Genomic DNA, 15,489 nt, shown 5'->3' on the forward strand with positions numbered 1-15,489 from the left:
ACCAGCCAGCTCCACCGCTAGCCCCAAACCTTCTCTCCTTGCCACCTGCATCCTGCTTTCAACCTTTGCATAAAGTTTCCCCCTTCACACTGAATTTCAATATGCCCTCCCCAATGTGTTCAATTCCCCTGATGCCACATGCTGATTTCCTGCAACCCACTCAGGTTCCTGTTGGCGGCAAAATGTTTAAACAGCAGCCTTTGATGACAACTCCTTCACGGCTTCCCCAAGACAGGAAAATGATGGATGGCACAGATTTGTGAACGGTGGTTTAAAAGAGTTCCAGCCTGCCTCTTTGCACATACAAATAAAACAAAGTAGTGTTTAAGACTGGAGCATTAGGAAAGAGTGGTGAAAAGCTTTCCCCTTCTTGTAGAGGAGAGAGCCAAAAGCTTGCATCAGATGTGTTGAAATCTCCTACTTGACCTCTTGCCTAACCTTCGATCCAGAAGGTACAATGTAGGACACAGCTAATCCTAGCTGGGAGGTTTAAAGCAAACAGAATGAAAATTGCCTACTCCTGTCCTCCTTACTAGCCTACTTTAAGATTGCAAACATGCATGGACACTCTCTCGCACACGTTTTTGCACACACATATACACACACACTCTACGGGCAGGGAAGTCCATTAAAAAAGGAAAGGGGGGGAAGAGAATGAAAGGGGGGCTTAAAACAAGGTTTTCACAGAGGATTTTGGTGACCAATAGCCCCACAGACCTTGGGCTAACAGTGTTTTTTTTTTAAAAAAAAACAACAAAACATTTTTTTATTCAGAATTAAAACAAAACATATTATCCAGAAACATATCATCCTTATCCCCCCCCATTTTTCCTCCTACCCCCCACCCCCCGGCTTCCCTCATTTCCAGTCTTTGATTTCACTACGAATGCTGTTTTCTGCATGTTACACAGTTGTATAGATCCACAAACTATTTAGCTGATTATCATCAATAAAAAAGTTTCTGAATGTTTATTCAAAGCCACCCAAGGAGTCCAGTTTGCTTTGTTGCGTCTTCAAATACTTTTTTAAGGGTTCCCATTCATCTTTAAAGTCACAGTTATCCTTGTCCTGTAGCTTATATGTCAATTTTGCCAGTTCTGCATAGTCCATCAATTTTTCTTGCCTTGATTCTTTAGTTGGGATTTCTTCAGTCTTCCTGGGCTAAAAGTTTTTAATGCCCTGCAGGCTTTTTGTGGTCAGATTGCATTTAATATTTGGCTTAAAACTGATTTATGCACTCTGCTGATTAAATGGTTTGAGTCTACAACATTCACATTTGCTGGGTAAGACACTGTACCATATACAGAAGAATGAGAAATGGAAACGCACCAATATAAATCTTCCTCTGGGTCTTCTTTTCTCCTTTTCTCTACCTTTGATTCTGCCTCTTCTCCTGCTTCCCCCTTCTTTGTCTCATGCAGGGACAAATGAAATGTTCCTTTCACCCCAACTCTCAAAAGAATAGCACCAGCTTCATGTCTACGTATGAGCATATGAAGCTACCTTATACCAAGTCAGAGCACTGGTCCATCTAGCTCAGTAATATCTAAACTCCCCAGGGCTTCAGACAGGGGTTTCTCCCAACCCTACCTGGAGATGCCAGTGACTGAACCCGGGAACTGCATGCCAAGCAGACGCTTTAATACTGAGCTACAAACCTTCTCCAAAGTGGGAAGCTAAATTAAATTAGGCAAGATGCTGGCAGGCACATTCTTTTTAATAAAAACATAAGGAGAGTCCAGCAACCTGTTCTCACAGTGGCCAACCAGATGCCTGCAGGAGGACCAGAGCAGGACTTGACTGTCAAAGACCTCTCTCCAGCTCTGATTCCTAGCAACTGGAAAGCCATCTAGCCCACTGAGGTATAAAATGGGAGCTGGGAAGTCTTTAACAGTTTTGTAGTGAAATGTCCCTACCGCTCCTGAATCCATTCTTGCAAGATGTTTTCTCTTTCACCACCTTCAACACTGGAGCCAGGAATGCATGGCTGCCTCTGATTATGGAGGCAAAGCACAGTCATCATGGCTGGGGGCCACTGATAGTTCAGAGTTCCAGGTTCTTCAGTGCAGTATATTTATTGTGAGCTATACAGTGGTACCTTGGGTTGAGTACTTAATCCGTTCCGGAGGTCCATTCTTAACCTGAAACTGTTCTTAACCTGAAGCACCACTTTAGCTAATGGGGCCTCCTGCTGCTGCTGCGCCACTGGAGCACGATTTCTGTTCTCATCCTGAAGAAAAGTTCTTAACCCGAGGTACTATTTCTGGGTTAGCGGAGTCTGTAACCTGAAGCATATGTAACCTGAAGCATATGTAACCCGAGGTACCACTGTATATACAAATATCCACAGGCTATAATACAGAAGCAGTTCATACAGTCAAACAGAGTACCTGGCTACACCTTAAGGCAAATAGGAAGACCTCTAACTCTCTCTCTCTGACCACACTCCTCTATACCACCACTTTACTGCTCGACAGGTTTCCCTTTTAAACCAATGACAGCCAATCAACTGACAGCACATTACTGCTGAGTCATTCTGACCCAGCACCTCCATAGAAAGTATTGCAGGCTGATTGCATCAGCCAGTTGCATCAGCTAGCAAACTCAAACCTTGTTGTTGTTTGGTCGTTTAGACGTGTCCGACTCTTCGTGACCCCATGGACCAGAGCACGCCAGGCACTCCTGTCTTCCACTGCCTCCCGCAGTTTGGTCAAACTCATGCTGGTAGCTTCGAGAACACTGTCCCACCATCTCGTCCTCTGTCGTCCCCTTCTCCTTGTGCCCTCCATCTTTCCCAACATCAGGGTCTTTTTCAGGGAGTCTTCTCTTCTCATGAGGTGGCCAAAGTATTGGAGCCTCAGCTTCAGGATCTGTCCTTCCAGTGAGCACTCAGGGCTGATTTCCTTAAGAATGGATACATTTGATCTTCTTGCAGTCCATGGGACTCTCAAGAGTCTCCTCCAGCACCATAATTCAAAAGCATCAATTCGTCTGCGATCAGCCTTCTTTATGGTCCAACTCAAGCCTGCAGACTTACTATCTCACACAGCATTCTGTGAATCCCAACAGTCCAATCCTCTTTTAAAGCCATTTAGGTTGGTGACCGTTACTGCCTCCCATGGAAGTGATTGTTATAGTCTAACTATGTGCTGCATGAAGGAGCCATTTCCTTAATCTGTCCTGACTCTCCCAACATTCAGCTTCTTTGGTTGTCCATGAGTTCTAGTCTTATGAGAGAGGAAGAAAAACTTTTCTCTATCCACTTTCTCCATTCCATGCATAACTTTCATAAACTCCCTTTCGTTTGTTTGTTTGTAGAAACAAACCACATCACATATACACGTCTGTGTATATGTTTGCCTGTCAAAGCTAGTTTGTTCCTACCTGGATCTCCAGATCCGTTTAAGAAATGGACTTGGCAAACCTATTACCAGATCATGAGGAAATTTAATACTTCTTTAAAAATAGAAATAAGGCCCACACATCTTTATTTGCTACTAATGATTATATTCTTTATATGAGTCATTTGTTCCAACATCCCAAGGTCTGTGTCCTTCACATTTCTGTTATGTTACACAATAATGAAAAAGAGAAGTTTTGCTTCGAGACAAGTTGGAAAAATCTTATCTTTAGAAGAGAAGTTAGCATTAAGGATTCATAATCCAAACAATGTTACTGAAAGTGGGGGGTGGGGTGGGGTGAAAATAAGATTTCTCCTGAAAATCACATCACATTTCTCTGTTTATATTTCGGAGAGTGGCCTTTCCCCCTCCACTTTGTATAAATGAGATGCTAAATTACTTTTTGGTATGTTTAAGATATAGGCAACTAACTTGTGAAAATGGAATGATAGACGCCAACCCTGAGTTTGAGATTCAAATGGCAAAACTCTTTAGAAGTCTACAGCAATCACACAAATTTCACATTGAACCACGAGACTTACACTCAAGTCTGGTGACTGAGAATCCATTTTGAAACCTATTAGATTTTGCAATACAGTGGTGCCTCGCAAGACAAAATTAATTCGTTCCGCAAGTTTTTTCTTCTTGAGAGTTTTTCATCTTGCGAAGCACGGTTTCCCATAGGAATGCATTGAAAATCAATTAATGCGTTCCTATGGAAACCGCTTGCCAGGCTGGCGGTGCGGAGAAGGGCTTTTCTCCCCACCGCAAGCCTTCAGGACAGGTACGGGAACAGAGGGGAAGGGGCACAGTGCTTCTCCTCTGTTCCCGGGGCTTGCGGTGGGAGGAGGGTTTTTCCTCCCCACTGCCAACATTCAGAACAGTATTCTGAATGTTGGCGGTGGGAAGGAAAACCCTCCTCCCACCTCAAGTCTTCAGGACAGCCATCCGAAGGCTGGCATGGGGAGAAGGGCTTTCCGCCCCACCGCCAGCCTTCGGAGCAGCCTTCCGAAGGCTGGCGCGGGGAGAAGGGCTTTCCGTCCCACCGCCAGCCTTCGGAGGAGCCTTCCGAAGGCTGGCGCGGGGAGAAGGGCTTTCCGTCCCACCGCCAGCCTTCGGAGGAGCCATCCGAAGGCTGGCGCAGGGGGAAGGGCTTTCCACCCCACCTCTAGCCTTCGGAGGAGCCTTCCGAAGGCTGGCGCGGGGAGAAGGGCTTTCCGTCCCACCGCCAGCCTTCGGAGGAGCCTTCCGAAGGCTGGCGCGGGGAGAAGGGCTTTCCGTCCCACCGCCAGCCTTCGGAGGAGCCATCCGAAGGCTGGCGCGGGGAGAAGGGCTTTCTGCCCCACCGCCAGCCTTCGGAGCAGCCTTCCGAAGGCTGGCGCGGGGAGAAGGGCTTTCCGTCCCACCGCCAGCCTTCGGAGGAGCCATCCGAAGGCTGGCGCAGGGGGAAGGGCTTTCCGCCCCACCGCCAGCCTTCGGAGGAGCCATCCGAAGGCTGGCGTGGGGAGAAGGGCTTTCAGCCCCACCGCCAGCCTTCGGAGCAGCCTTCCGAAGGCTGGCGCGGGGAGAAGGGCTTTCCGCCCCACCGCCAGCCTTCGGAGGAGCCTTCCGAAGGCTGGCACGGGGAGAAGGGCTTTCCGCCCCACCGCCAGCCTTCGGAGCAGCCGGGTTTTCCGTCTTGTGAGGCATTCGTCTTGCGGGGCACCACTGTAGATTAAAAAAAATTGGCTTGCTCAAAGATGGCAGTTTGCAATCTACCTCTAGGATCCAAGTTTGCCTTAGTTATATTTATCAGACATTAAAATCCTTTCATGCATTGCTCATGCAAAAGATACCAGTGGTGGAGAACTTTCTCCAGCCTTAGGGTCACATTTCCTTCTATGCCACCTTCCAGGGGCAAGAAGGTGGTGGTGGGAGAGCCCAGAAGTGGTGGAAGAAGCAAATGTTACTTTTCCTTTCTATCCTCCATCCAGGCTAGCAAGGCATGCCATCTGAGTTCAATTGGAGAGCCAGTGTGGTGTAGTGGTTAAGAGCGGTAGACTTGTAATCTGGTGAACCAGGTTCGCGTCTCTGCTCCTCCACATGCAGCTGCTGGGTGACCTTGGGCTAGTCACACTTCTTTGAAATCTCTCAGCCCCACTCACCTCACAGAGTGTTTGTTGTGGGGGAGGAAGGGAAAGGAGATTAGTCGGTTTGAGACTCCTTCGGGTCTCAAATTCAAACTCTTCTTCTTGGATAGCAAATCCAAACTCTTCTTCTTCTTCTTCAATGACACATTCTAGCCAGGCATAAATACTCAAAGAAGGGGCAGCAAGACTGGGGAAGGGGTGTGACTTGAGCAGAACCCCAAGAGCCTGAGAGAAAGATATGGAGGGCCACATGGAGCCCTGGGCCTGAGATTCCCACTTCCCGACATACATAAAGGGGCATGGAGGCTGCACATTTAGTCCCACACCAAGGTCCCGTGGCTCCTAACAGCCCCTGAAATGTTGAGAGATAAGTTCATCTAAACCGTGGAGCATTTTTCTATCCCTTGGATAGGAAGCAGGGGTGGCCTCACTGTTCATCTGTGTTGCCCCTTCACACAAACAGAGCTGGGGCTGAATCTGGGGTAATGGGCTGGCAAGCAACAAGCACAGACCTGCTTGCTCTCTGTTTGGCCAAGAACTGCCCAGACTTAAGACCCAGACCAGGGTCTGAGACAGTACGGGACCAGGAAGAAACCTATTGGCTCCCATGGGTCATGTGGTAATTGGGGAAGCTGCAATACCACTTCGTGGCTGATGGTGGCAGCTAACTGCAGCGGTAAGTGGGCCAACAGCTCCCTCTTCTGACAAGCCACTGACATGCCACAGAGAGCAAAGACACCTAGGTCTGCTTGCCAGACTCTTCAACCCAAGGTCTTTGATAGCTAATACAGGAAACTTACTTATACTAAGACCACTGGCCCATCAAGCTCTGTATTACCTACACGGACTTGCAGCAGTTATCTAGGACTTCAGACAGGGGCCTTTTCCAGAGATGCTGGGGAATGAACCTGGGGCTTTCTGTATCACTGAGCTATGAGCCTTCCAAAGACCTAATCAGTGGCAGTGCACTAAAGCATCACTGACTTTGGTGTGATTTTCAGGGGTGGGGGGTGGGCTTATTAGGTTAACACTGCAGTGACAAAGAGGGGCAACCATCTGGCCTCTCCCTGTATGGCATCACATCCCCTTACTATATATTTATTCCAAATAAGAAGCTTAGATGACCTGGGAATCCAAGGGAGACAATTCCCCCCTACTCATTTCTGCCATTACATAAATGCTATTTTTATGAGGGTGTCTCAGCACTGCAACCCCCACCCTCCAACCCCGCCATTCCCTGTCCGCTCCCTCCCACTTTCCACAACCAGCATACGCACAATAAAGCACCAGGAATCCCTAAAGAGCGGTAAAATCCTGACATGATTTAAGGAGGAAGACTCTGATAAGAAGATAAAAATCTAATAAACAGAGTCTAGAGAGCCTTGGTGAGTCTCAGGGACCCGCCAGGGTAAGCAAGGCCCCTCCCAAGGAAAACAAAAGAAGCTCTAATCGCAGGGACATTCCACCCGCCAACTATCTGAAGAAGAAAGTGAAGGCCGTGACCTCGGCAGACTGGAGTTATGAGCATAGTGACAAGAAAATATTTGGCTTGGTTCAAGACACAAAAAAATCTTTCTTTAATATCTTCCCTCCCATTCTCTCCCTCCTTCCCTCCTATTCTCTCTCACTTACTCTCTCTCTCTCTCTCTCTCTCTCTCTCTCTCTCTCTCTCTCTCTCTCTCACACACACACACACACACACACACACACACACAAATATCACAGCACTCTAAGCTCTCCAACCCAGTCCAAACCTTATCCATTGCTATGGCTAATCAGTTTTCAGGCCCAGATTGTCAATACCCAAATGCAGCCCTGCAATGGTAGGAATGCAGTGGACCTGCAACTTACGGCCGCTTTCCGTATGTGATCTCAACTTTACGCAGGTGGGTGGGAAAAATAAATAAATGGAGAGCAGGGCAAAACTGCCATTCCCCACTCACCATTTATTTATTTCTTGCCACCCACCCACCAACACAGTGGGTTTTCCTTGCTTCCTGGGCTCTGGGAAGGTAGTGAAAGGGCTCTGGGAGCAGCCCAGGTCCCTCCAGCAATTTCCCCAGAGCCCAGTAAGCAACCCTATACCTTGCAGCAGTTAGTTTCTGGAGGTTTCTTATTTTGCAAGATTTTGCCTTTGCGTGTAGACCCCCAGAACTGAACCCTCATGTAAGTGGGGTGGGGGGTGGATTTCCTACTACACTTGAAAGTTCACTCAACCAAGTGCAGAGTTCATTTTGTGCACCACAGAGTAACTCTAGTGAGTGTTGTGAAAAAGGGGGTTGGAGGTGAATGCTCCCACTTCAGAGGTTGCTGTTTCCAGACACACTGGAACTCAAATGTTCTTCAAACTCATTTCTTCATCACCTTTGCATGCCTGTTCATAACCTCAACTCACCACTGTCTCATCAATAACTTGCTTTTCAATGTGGTCAGTGTTTCTTTCTTCTTAAAAAAAGTGATCCAAGCCAATCAGGGACCACATAAGGAACATGATAACATAAAAGGACCACAGTGAAGTCCATGAAAGCAAGGTTGTGCCAGATGTGCATCCAGTGAGCATTGAGAAGACCATCCAAATGTGAATCCAGATCAGCGCTCCCCCCCTTTTTTTTGCCATTCTGTGCTGCGGTAGTATAACTATTTCAGCATAGCTTAGCAAAACAGAGGGAATCAACTCATTGTCATAGCAATGGGATTTCATTCCCCCTTTCTGACACCTTGAAAGATATTTGTGCACCCCTAGGAAGAAAAAACAGCAAAAGTGGAAGGTGGTTTTTGAGAGGTGCATGTTTGCAAATGTTTGCAAAACTCTCCCTGTTCAGGTCAGCTGTAATCCTAATCATGGCCACTTAAAATTCTCCCATTATATACAATAATAATAACTAAAAGTGACCACACCAAACATCCCTGAAAGTACAGATTACACATTTCCTTGAATTTTGGTTGAAAAGCAAGAAATGAAGGAGGCTGGCTACAGTGTGGTGCCTGTTTTTGTTATTAGCAGAAACTCTTCCTTTGACCATTAAAAAAAATCCAACTTTTTTAATTAAAAAAAATGAAACTAAAAAAGTTTTACTTAACAATCTGTTCATTCTGGTATATAAATTACCTAAATAAAAACAGTAAGCAGCCTCTTCACTTTCCTGTCCTTACAAAAAAATCCAGCTGAGGACATTGGCCAAATTCACTATACATTTAAAGCATTATGATACCACTTTAAGCCATCATAACTTCTCCCCAAAGAATTCTGGCAGCTGTCATTTGTTGAGGGTGCTGAGTATTGTTAGGAGCCTCTTAACAACTCTCAGCACCCTTAACAAACCACAGTCCCCAGAAGTCTTTGTGGGAAGCTAGGGCGATTAAAATTATATCGTACTGCTTTAAATATATGGTGTGATTATGCCTTAGTGGTGTCTTCAGCAATGGAGGCCAATCGCATAGGAGAATTGGGGCAGAGCCCCACCTCAGTCTGCCTTCAACCAGCCCTCACTGGCTTGCCCTCTTACTTTCACCTAGCCTAAGTGGTTGGCCCTGCCTGTCAACTGCCTCCTCCTTAGTTTCCATTTTATCCCTTGTAGGAAAAGAATGGGGCCATACCTGAATATGTTGGCTCTGTTTGTTATTAGCTGTGGCTGCACCTACTGTTGGCTTTCCTGCCTTCTGCCCAGAAGCCCCAATGGGCACCAGCCACCACTGGTTTTCAGTAAACATGGGGAACCAGGAAAGCTCCAAGAGCACAGACCACTGGAGAGATTATAGAGTAGGACACCTCAAAAGGAAGCAGGAACCAGAAAAGCACTGGATCCTACTGAGGATAATTTTACCAAAATTTTCTCTCCCCCTTTACAATCTTCAATTGCATTTTGTTTTCTCATAAATTGATGAGGAATGATTTAAAAAAAAAAAAAGAGCTGGATAAGTTTTGGCACAACCCTAGGCCAGATATTTTCTCTTTTTTAATGGGCTGCAGCAAATTTAACATGGAAGAGCTATGTCCTCAGCATCTGCATGAACTTGAAAACACAGTTTTAGCAGTGCCAAAATAAATAAACTAATTATCAAGGAATGCTTCTTTCTGGGGGGGGGGGAGGAAAATGGACAAGACTCAATGTCGCTAAGATTAAATGCGGCATTGTGTTTTAGCCATTGCGATTCTCTGTTCACATCCTTCTAAGGCAATATTTTCCGTATGGCATTTCAAGGGCAGGCCAGCTTGAAAAGGGCCAACAGACGGAGACCTTCATAACACTGGTTCAAGATGCGCCAATGTGGCTGAGAAGGTCAAGTTGTGTTGACTCCTATGTGTGAAGGGATGGGAAAAGAAAGATAATTGTGTGAATTGTCTGTAAATTGCTCTTCACAGCTTACCAACTGTGGCTGCTGATAAATGGGAGCAGTTTTGAAGAAAAGCAAGTGGATTACGAAGTGTAGATCTAGCCGGCACCATGATTCAAATGCAGTCCTCCAGACGTTTCTAGAAGTTCATATAGAGCAGGTGTGGGAGATTTTTTCACCCTGAGCACTGCATTTCCACCACGAACCAGTGGTGCGCAAGGCTGGACAAAATAAAAAGTGTGCGGAGCAACTTACATGAATTTTGCCTTGTGTTGTTGGCTAGCTTCTACACACACACACACACACACACACACAAGAGAGAGAGAGAGAGAGAGAGAGAGAGAGAGAGAGAGAGAGAGAGACTCTTCTCCATCCTCTATCCAGTGAAACAAAAGGCATTAACAGTGTTCAATTAAATATTCCCCCAATGCAAACACATTTGGGCGTGAAGCCTGCTGATGACAGGTGTGACCTGTGGGAAAAGGAGCTAAATTTCCTAGAGTTGTAATTCCCAAAGCATTTTACCTCTGTGAGGGGACTAGGGGGGTCTCCTAACAACTCTCAGCACCCTTAAGAAACTATAGTTCCCAGAATTCTTTGGAGGAATGCTGTACCACCATGTTTGGAGGCAGCAATGCTTCTGAATACTGGGTTGCTGAAAACTGTAGGAGGGGAGAATACTCTTATGCTTAGGTCATGCTTGAGAGTTTTCCATAGGCATCTGGTGGCCACTGTGAGAACAGGATGCTGGAAGAAGAAGAGGAGGAGGAGGAGGAGGAGGAGTTTGGATTTGATATCCCGCTTTATCACTACCCTAAGGAGTCTCAAAGCAGCTAACAATCTCCTTTCCCTTCTTCCCCTACAACAAACACTCTGTGAGGTGAGTGAGGCTGAGAGACTTCAGAGAAGTGTGACTGGCCCGAGGTCACCCAGCAGCTGCATGTGGAGGAACAGGGACGCGAACCCGGTTCACCAGATTATGAGTCTACCGCTCTTAACCACTACACCACAATGGCTCTCACCATGGGTCTGATCCAGCAGGCTCTTGTTATGTTCTTATAAAGCCGTGACTGTTTAAAATGGTATGATACTGCTTTAAGTGCCTCATGCAAATGGGGCCCTAGTCCCATTCTAGAAACAAGGACTAATCTCCCCCACCCCACATGTATATCTCAGATACATGGAAATACTTGTATCAAATGTGAGCTTGTTAAGGAAAGGATTAAAGTCAAATCCTGCAGTGAATATGGAAGTTCTGCTTTTTTCAGGATGTGTGTGTATTAGAATCAGACTGATTTGCTAGGGAGATAAGTCAAAGAGGCAGAAATTTGGTTCCGTCTGCCACTAAACCCTACATCTGTCAGAAGCCTGAACTAATCCAAACTGAACCTGCCCCACCAATAACCTGGCTTGTTGTCTTGTCACCCAATGACATTTGCGGCCCTGTCATGTAATGACTTAAGGGGCTGTAATGGGTTGCATGCTGTTAAATGTCATCAAATGCCATGAATCATAAACAATTCTGGCTTTTAAAACCAGAGATTAGGGATATTTATGAAGTTGAGCCTCCAGTTTGGGTTTTTCCCAGATCCTTGAAGTTCAGAGAGGATTGCTGTTATTTTCCTTTCCTCCTCCTCACCCCTCCTTTTATTGCAGAGGCCGTTTCCTGCTCCCAGGATTGACCCAGATGCTTATAGCCAAACGGCAGAGCTGGATGCTAATCCATCGCAGCCCAACATCTCGCCTGATTGTTTGTTGACAGCCACCGTAAAACTCTACAAAGGCACAACCGATTGCAAGATGGGGAGATTAGATCACAGGGCAAGAGAAGAAGGGTCTGCTGTGTCCCAACTCCCACTACATGTCTGTAGGGAAAGACAAACAAATTTCATGCATCCGCCATCTGGAGTGTAAATCCTGTTCTGTGCGCCATTTTGGTCACTCTCAAACTTTTACACACTTTCTGAGTCCTCCCCCCCCCCCTTGAAATAATCTTATCAGGGTGAGGAAGTTGACAATTTGTGTCATATAACCGCCATGATGGCAAAGCATATTAACACTGATTTGATCAGTTGGTGCAAAGACATGAAATTTCAGTTGCTCAAGGAGTAAAACAGCTTGCAGTTTGGTTTCTGTGAGGGAAGGGAAAACTGGAAGTCTGACAAGAAACTAACTTTGTCTAAGCTCTAAAGTCAGGAGAGGCTGTATTCTGGGGCAGGGAATGACAGCAGTGCTAGGGAGATGCTCTGACTCAGTGCTTAGAATGGACTAATTCAGCTTAATTAATTCACTGAATTAATTCAAAAACCTTTCAGCTGCACCTGAAAGGAACTCTGAGTGATATTTAATTCAATTCCTTACACACACACACACACTTCATGTTTGAATGTGGACATTGCATTAACCATTCTTAACTATCTGAAAGGTGTTGCTGCCTAAGTTTAAATATCATAATTGTTGGGGAAAATAAGCAAAACAATTCTTCACATTACACTTTGGCAAAGCAGCTTGTAAAATTCTGAAGGCTGAAAAAATACTGCTTAGAACCATGTGAATAATTTGTGAATTGAACTGGAATGGAGCTGGTTTCTTTTTGGATGGGGTGAACTGGTGCTAATTCTATTTTACTATGAACTTTCCAAGCCCTGGTCTGACCACAGTAGTTATCTTTCCTCCATTAATGTCATGGGGAACTTGCAGTCTTCCTGTTGGACTCCAGCTCCCATCATTCATGCCCATTGGTCACCCTGGATGGGTCTGGTGAGAGCTGGAGTACAACATCTAGAGCAGAGCTTTCCAAACTTTTCATGTTGGTGACACACTTTTTAGACATGCATCATTTTGCAACACAGTCATTCAGTTTTACTAGCAAACTGGAGGTTAAACTAGCCCCTTTCCAGCCCCAGGAGGAGCGCGGGGAGCATTCACGCGACACACCTACACACTGCAGCCGACACACTAATGTGTCACAATTTGGAAAGCTCTGATTTAGAGATCCACAGCTTGCCCGTCCTTACTCTGGCAGATTCCTGCAGTGTAGTGAATATGTCTTTGAAGAGTGTTTGGGAAAGACAAAGGGAGTAAATGCAGTTGCCAGAATGTTAACTGAGACTCACTACTGAGAATTCATAATACCAACCGTGAGTGTTTAGAGCTAGTGTTGCTGTTTTTACAGTGGATGTGAGGCTTTATTCTGCTTTGTTTGGGGTTTTATATTACTGTTTGTGTTGTACTCCATATTGTACACCACCCTGTGCTCTGATCTGGAGGAAGGGTGAGGTATAAAAGCTCTGGAATAAACACACTCAGTCCACTCCTAATTCATATACATTTGTCACCCATTCAGTAAGAACAGAAGAAGAGTCCTACTGGATCAATCCAAATGCCCATCTAGTTGAGCACCCTGTGGCCTACCAGATGCCTCCAGGAAATGGAGGCCATGAGCACAGCACCCCTCTCCATCATTTGTGACCTCCAGCAACTGCTATTCTGAGACCATCCTGAGCTAGGCGAACCAATGATGCAATTTAGTATTAGTCAGTTTCATATGTCTTAAAGTAGCCTTCTCTATGGAAGTTGCTGTGGTACATAAGAAGAGCTCTGCTGGACCAGAACAAAGACCCATCTAGTCCAATATCCTGTTTTGCCAGAGACCAACCAGATGCCTATGGCAGATACCTGCAAGTGGCAAAGGAATATACTGCCTCTGACAGTGGAGGTAGCCCATAGCCATTGTGACTAGCAGTCAGTGGTGAGGCAGGGACTTGCATTTTCCGGTGAGAATGGTCCTCTCAGGAGCTGCCTCCTTTTCAACTCTGCATACACAGCTGTGGGATGCGGGTAGCACTGTGGTTTAAACCCTTGAGCCTCTTGGGCTTGCCAATCAGAAGGCTGGCGGTTTGAATCCGTGGTGAGCTCTCATTGCTCTGTCCCAGCTCCTGCCAACCTTGCAGTTTGAAAGCACACCAGCGCAAATTGATAAATAGGTACCGCTGTGGCGGGAAGGTAAACAGTATTTTCATGCGCTCTGGTTTCCATCATGGTGTTTCATTGCGCCAGAAGTGGTTTAGTCATGCTGGCCACATTACCTGGAAAGCTGCCTGTGGACAATCGCTGGCTCCCTAGGCCTGAAAGCGAGATGAGCGCCTCAACCCCATAGTTGCCTTTGACTGGACTTAACCATCCAGGGATCCTTTATATTTTTACCTTACACAGCTATGCCCCAGGGACTCCCTAAACACATTTCATAGAACACCCTCTAGCATTAAATAATGGTCAACTAGAGTTGCAGGAGTCATGGGTGTACCTGCTTTCCATGATGGGTTTCCATCAAAGAGTTTTGGGATTTCATCAGTGCAGAATTCTGCACACCACTCTGGAAGCAGACATTGTGGGGGTGAGTCCCATCTCATGGCTGTGTAGTCGTTTCTAATTCAGTGATAGATAATCTGCTTTCCATGCAGAAGGCCCCAGGTTTGATCTCCAGCATCTCCAGGTAGTCCTGGGAGGGGCCTTTGTCTAAAACCCAGGAGACCTGTCAGGCAACACTGGAACATAGGAAGCTGCCATCTACTGAATCAGACCATAGCCCATCTAGTCCAGAATTATCTTCACTGACTAGCAGTGGTTCTTTGGGGGTTTAGGTGGGAGACATTCCCAGTCCTACCTGGAGATGATGGGGGTTGAACCATCATCTTAATGCAAAAGAGATGGTCTGCTACTGAGCTATGGTCCTTCCCAAGATTCCAGTTCTGAATGAAGACCTGATAACATAGGAAGCTCCAATACTGTGTTAGTTGAAGCAATAATCCGACTCAGTGTATCGTATGAGAACCTGGTGGATCAGACCAATAGCTTATCTAGTCCAGCATCCTGTTCTTACAGTGGCCACCCAGGTGCTTGTGGGGAAACTATTAAAGAGGACCAAAGACTCTGTGCCTTCTGTGGCAGTGAGTTCCACAGTTTAACTATGTGCTGCATGAAGGAGTGCTTTCTTTTATTTGAAGGAAGCTGCCTTCTACTGAGTCAGCCCATGTGTTCATTTAGCCAAATATTGTCCACAGTTATTGGCAGCAGTTCTCTGGGGTTTCAGAGAGGAGAAACTCCCAGCCCTACCCTGGAGATGGTGTGCATTGAACCTGGGGCCTTCTGCATGCAAAGGAGATGGTCTTCAACACTACAAGATGGACCAATAATCCGACTCGGTCCAAGGCAGCTTGTTTCTTAAAAAGCTTCCGACACTTGCACCTGCATCTTCCCTTGATGTCAATTTCAGCACTCAGAAATCCATATCATCTCTCCCCCCCCCCCCATCCCACTTCCTAAATTTGTATTAGAAAGCCACGGAGGACGTCAGAGACGCTTGCAGTCTACAAATCATCTGCCGACTGAAGTTTTTGGTGGCAGCCAAGAGAGAAGGGGAAGGGGAAAAAAAATTAGAAAAATTTCAATTTCAGGACCATTATTATTTTCATTAATCATAGGAGACGCTGTCACCCCTGTCCTTTTTCTTTAGAGAGAGATCTATTATACGGTCCATTTAGCCCAAGCCATATTACCTCATATGTTTTCTTGGCTGACCAAATAAGACTTAAGAGATAAAACAATTTACTGTTCATTATGAT

Source organism: Podarcis bocagei (genome assembly GCF_964188305.1).
Source record: "Podarcis bocagei genome assembly, chromosome: 14".
Lineage (NCBI taxonomy): Eukaryota > Metazoa > Chordata > Lepidosauria > Squamata > Lacertidae > Podarcis > Podarcis bocagei.